Raw genomic sequence first — 6,319 nt, 5'->3', positions numbered from 1 at the left:
AGGCTGGTACACTTGCAACATTTCAGAGGCATTTGGATTGGTATATGAATAGGAAGGGTTTGGAGGGATATGGGCCGGGTGCTGGCAGGTGGGACTAGATTGGGTTGGGATATCTGGTTGGCATGGACGGGTTGGACCGAAGGGTCTGTTTCCATGCTGTACATCTCTATGACTCTATGACTCTCTTCATAGCTAACACCCTCCATACCAGGCTACATCCTGGTGAACCTCCTTTGCACCCTCTCCAAAGTATCCACATCCTTTTGGTAACGTGGCGACCTGAACTGTACGCAATATTCCAAATGTGGCCGAACCAAAGTCCTATACAACAGTAACATGACCTGCCAACCCTTGTACTCAGTACTCCGTCTAATGAAGGGATGCATGTCATATGCCTTCTGGATCACTCTATCGACCTGCATTGCCACCTTCAGGGTATATGGACCTGGACTCCCAGATCTCTCTGTCCATCAAATTTCCCCAGGGTTTTTTCATTTACAGTATAGCTTACTCTTGAATTGGATCTTCCAAAATGCATCAGCTAACATTTGGCCGGATTGAACACCATTTGCCATTTCTCTGCCCAACTCTCCAATCTATCTATATTCTGCTGTATTCTCTGCCAGTCCTCTTCACTATCTGCTACTCCACCATTCTTACTGTCATCTGCAAACTTGCTAATCAGACCACCTATACCTTCCTCCATATCATTTATGTATATTACAAACAGCAGTGGTCCTAATCAATGGGCTGAATGGCCTCATTTTTGCTCTTATGTCTTACTGTCTTGTGGTTATAGTCCAACAGGTTTGTTTGAAAGTCCTTCATTAGATTGCTAATGCTGCAGGTACATAGGATACAGAACTTATTAGTTAAAAATATAAAAGTGTCATACAACTGACGCGATGTATTAGACAAACCTAGATGGCTGCTAAATCTTTATCACTTAGTGTGGGGATGCAGGTTTCTATTGATTAATATGTAAATCCCAGAATTTCTTTCAAGTCACAGCACTTTCCCTCTCCCTCACACACACGCATGCACACATGTAGGTGTATGGGGTGAATTTGCATTTGCAGATTTGTATTTGCAGATGCATTGTATTTTGTTCAAAAAGCACACAATCCGTAGGCAATCAGTCAATGTGACATTCTAAAAAAATTCCTACTTTAGAAATTAAACCAGTCTGACTCCAGATTGGGATGCAGGCAGATTCTAACCTCAAACCTTTAATGCATTGTCTGAGCTAAGATGTCACCTTTTTTTATCCACTGATATAACCTTAAGTTATCTCAGGGCTGTGACTTGAAAGAAATTCTGGGATTTACATATTCAATGGAAGAGTGCCTCCCCATTTGAAGTGATTGAAGACTTAACAGCCATCTAGGTTTGTCCTTTACATCACATATGTTGTATAACACTTTGATCTTTTACTAATAAATTCTATGTCCTATGTATCTACCCCATTAGCTACCTGCTGAAGGAGTAGCACTCTGAAAGCTTATACTTTGAAGTAAATCTGTTGGACTATAACCTGGTGTGTGATGTTTTTTAAACTTTGTCTACTCTAGTCCACATCACAGAAATTGTTGGAAAAGCTCAGCAGGTCTGGCAGCATCTGTGAAGAGAAATCAGAGTTAACGTTTCGGATCCAGTGACCTTCAGAGCTGGAGGAGGAGTGCTGAGAATCGTCTGCAGCACCATACCAGTGGGAATTGCACGCAGTGTCTCCGAGTCAGGAGGAGCAGTGACTGGGATTACTTGCAATGTCTTTATTTTTAAATTTCATAATCATATTTATTATGGTCAATAAATGACAAGTGGAAGGATCTCACTTTACCTTCTACTTAGTTACTTCCACAAAATGCAGATCAAGAGTCTCGACCTTCATTCCTGTCAAAAGTACAAAAGATAGCATTCCTAAATTGTAACTGTCTTGGTGCAACACATTATTGAAAATTAACTAGAATCTCTATTGTGTGTTCCTGGAGCTTGTGATGTTGAAATAGCAGGCAAGAAGCTCTCATTCAATCAGGGAAAAGAACTGATTGGGAGAGCCTGCAATGTCACCCCAGGTAGGGAAGAAGAGTTACTGGGATTGCCTACGTGTCACTCAGTGTTGCTGGACTCAAAGGCTCTGAGAAGAAAGACCTACTCAGTCTTTCTTGGTGGCCACCAATGTGCCACAGTCGCAGAGTGCCCACTACACCTGATCCAACCTAAAGCCACCTTACTCAGCATCTGTGTGGAGGCACTGGGCTTCTTAACAAGAAAACACTAAGACTAATTTGATGATAATGATCAGGAGATCCAGATCTTCTAAACTGTCAATGCAGTGTTCTTGAACTTGCAGCTCCACCAAAACTCAAGTGAGAAGAGAGAAGTCTTTAACCACCTGAAAGTCGAGGTGCGACAAATGGTGAGTAGAAAGAACGCAGGATACTAACAATTCATCAATAACCATCGCGTACACAGCTTCTTCAGCTCAATCAAAGACATCTATAGCACAAATACCCAGGGACCTATTCCACTGAGAGTTAAAAATGGAGAGTTGGTCATCAAAGACTGAGAGGCAGTCAACGCCTGCTGGAGACAGCACTTTGAGGACCTCTGCAATCAAGACTTAGCCTTCGGTACAAGTGCTCTCAACACCATCTTGCAACACACTGCCTATAGCCATTTTAGCACACCTTCAACTTGCTACAAGGTCAACACTCAAAAAACACCAAGGCCTTGGGCACTGATGGAATCTCCACAGAAGGGGATAATGCAGAAGGAAGAGAGCATGCCAGGAGATCTCAGTGAGGCCGTAAGTGTAACCATCTTCAAGAAATGAGAGGGATTCCCTCCTGGCTACTACAGGCAAGGTGATCGCAAGATCCTCTTCAACTGTCTTCATCAAGTGACTGAACAGCTCCTTCCTATGTGTCAGTGTGGCTTCTGCCTGTCAGAGGCACAATTGACATGATTTTCAGTGTGCAACAATTCAGGAAAAGTGCAGGAAACGGTATGAACGTCTGTACATGGATTCCTTTGATCTCACAAGGGCCTTTGACTTGGTCAACTGTGAAGAATTGTGGAATATCATCCTCAAATTCAGCTTCCCACAGTCATTTGTCACCATTCTCCACCTGCTTCACGATGACATCCATCAACTGGGTAGAGGAGTGACAGGAATCGCCTGCAGTGCCATCCAACCAGAAAGAGTGACTTTTCATTCATGGGATGTGGTTTTTGCTTGCTTGGCCAGCATTTATTGCCCATCATAATTGCTCTGGACTTCAGCGTTTTGTTCATTTTGAGTCACTGCTGTAAGAAAGTTTGGAGCTCTACATAAATTGTGTATCCATGAGCAGGTTATTCTTTTGCAAATGCTGCTTGATAGCACTATTGACAATGACTTCGATCACTTTAGTTGAACATCAAGAGTAGACTGATTAAGTGGTATTTTGTCAGATCGGATTTGTCCCTTTTTGTGGATAGGGCATAATTTGGTAATGCTGGGTAGATATCTGTAATTTACCTGGACTGGAACGACTTGGCTTGGTTCATAACTAATTCTGGACAACAAGTTTTCATTACTATTACCAGAATGTCATCAGGGCCATAGCCTTTTCTGAACCCAGAGCCTTCAACTGTTTATTCATATCATATGGGGTGAATTGAATTGGTTAGAAGCCTGGCATCTATGATGCTGAGAACTTTGGGGAAGGCCAAGATGGATCATCCTGGCCACTTCAGGCAGAAAATAGAAGCAATTGCTTCCATCTTACCTTTTGCACTGTTGTGATGGGCTCTCTTATCATTGAAGATGCGAGTATTTATGGAGCTTCCTCATCCAGCGAGTTTGCTTAATTGATCAATATCATTTGTGACTGGATGTGACAGGACTGCAGAGCTTAGGTATGATCTGATACTTCAGGGATTGTTTGCACAATCTATTGCATGCTATTTCCATTGTTTAACATGTAAGCAGTTCTGAACTGTAGATGTACAAAGGTGACGACAAATTTTTAAAATCTGCTTGGCATTGCTCCTGGTATGCCCTCCTGTAATGATCCTCTAGCCAGGATTGATCTCCCAAATAGATGGTAATTGTAGAGTAGGGCATGTTATAATGAGGTTTCAGATTGTTATTGAATACAATTCTGCTGCTGCTGGCCCACGTGCCACATGGGTACCTAGTTTTGAGTTGCTAGATCTGTTTGGTATCTGTCCCAATGATATCTTTTCAATGTGAGGCTTTGTCTTCAAAGTATAGCATTACCAAAACTTTAGCACTACCCAACAAGGTAGTGGTGGTGAAGGGCTTTTGCTTGAAATGTCAATTTTCCTGCTTCTCGGATGTTGCCTGACCTGCTGTGCTTTTCCAGCACCACACTCTCGACTGTAGTGCCACGCAGCCAGGGATAGTAAATCTGTATTGTGCAGTGCCCCACTCTGCCCTTAATGGTCAAAATCTGCTATCACAGAGAAAAATGTCTTAAGCAGTACCCAACAAGGAGGATGCATGGACAGTGCCACTTAACGAGAAGAGAGTACCTTCTATGCATTGGCATGCTGTGTTACATGCATTTTCATGCCTCTTGTAAGTATGTCTCTAAACAGAATTTAATTGAAAGAAGTGTGCATTGCATATTTTGTTCTTTTCATCATTTAATTTTTATAGACTACACAAGATATATTCAAATGAGCAAAGCAGTATATGCATCATCGACTTGTATTAATAACTTAGTTACAATTTTGAAGAAAGTACTGGTGTAACTGAATGCTGTACCTGAGTTACCAGAAGGCATTTGATGGTGTGCTGCCTAATGTATTTGCTGTTTGGGTTCGAATCATTTAGTGGTTTAGATTGGGAAACCAACTGTCTTCTATTTATAAGATATTGTCCCTTATTTTGACGGCATGGATGGACACAATTTGTTCCCTATCACTATGGCAGCCAACAGAGAAATGAGCCTCAGAGTGTCAGTTGCATGAATTGTGAAGATAGAACTTTTTTTTCCACTAGATGGTACTGTGCTTTGGTTTCCTACAGCAGTGCACAAATGCAGTAGCTCACTGGTGAAGATTGATATGGAAATTGAATAATGTAATGTCAGAATTGGGGTAGACACCTTAACACCAGAAAGTGGCCACAGAAGGAAGCATACATTTTGAATAAACCTTGAGATATGCGTAAGAATAACCTTAGCATTGTTTAAATAGATTGCAGACATTCTGCTGTATCAGTCTGGAATACAATTCAAATGTTTAACACTTTGAAGTAGTTTGAAAGTTTAAGGCATCCTGACATTTCATTTCTAAGAATTATGGAAGAATAAAAATTTCATTTCCTACTGTGGACTGCAGAGGATACGTGACCACCTAGGACAGAATCAAAAAGTGTGGTGCTGGAAAAGCACAGCCAGTCAGGCAGCATCCAAGGAGCAGGAGAGTCGACGTTTTGTGCATAAGCTCTTCATTGGGAATGGGCGGTGGGGCCAGGGGGCTGAGAGATAAATGGGAGGGAGGTGGGGTTGTGGGGAAGGTAGCTAGGAACGCGATAGGTGGATGAAGATGGTGGAGGATGCTGATAAGTTGGAGTGGAGGGTAGAGCGGATAAGTGGGATGGAAGGTGGACAGGTAGGACAGTTCAAGAGGGTGGTGCTGAGTTGGAGGGTTGGATCTGGGAGAAGGTGGGGGTGAGCTTATCCTAGATCCAATCCCTCCCCCCACATTACTCTAGCTCCAATCTTCCAACTCTGAATGCGTACAAATGCTCCCTTTCCTTGCTCTTACGGTGAGCAGTAATCACCTACCTTCCTCTCACCTCAACCCCTCTGCAGATCTTTTGTGGTGACCAGCAACCCTCTCCACACCACTCCATGGTTGAAGCATCCTCTTGTTTTATTTCTTAAGCATAGGTCACTTAAAAATCTCTCTTAAAAATCTCTACAGGAAGAATAGAGTGTCTTTAGATAGGGTTTGGAAAAGAATTTGTGGGAATAGTTCTGTAGTTCTATGGAGAAGGAACTTCAGTTAAACTAGGACAACTCTCCTTGAGAAAAGAATGTTGAGTGGAGATACTCATGAGGATCTGAACTAAAATCTATTCCCATTGGTTGAAACGTCAAGAGCCAGAGGGGACCAATTTAAGGTAATTTGGCAAAAGAAGCAATGAGAAATTTCTTTTGTGTGCAGTGAATTGTTAGGATTTGAACTGCACTGCCTGAATATGGTAAAGACAAGTTCAATTGAAGCATTCATGAGGGAATTGGATCATTATCTGGAAAGGAAAAGTGTGCAGGCCAATTGACAAAAAGCATACTATTGG

The sequence above is a fragment of the Chiloscyllium plagiosum genome, chromosome 12, assembly GCF_004010195.1.
Source record: "Chiloscyllium plagiosum isolate BGI_BamShark_2017 chromosome 12, ASM401019v2, whole genome shotgun sequence".
Classification (NCBI taxonomy): domain Eukaryota; kingdom Metazoa; phylum Chordata; class Chondrichthyes; order Orectolobiformes; family Hemiscylliidae; genus Chiloscyllium; species Chiloscyllium plagiosum.
The sequence above is the reverse complement of the archived record's forward strand: the minus strand, read 5'-3'. Positions refer to the sequence as shown.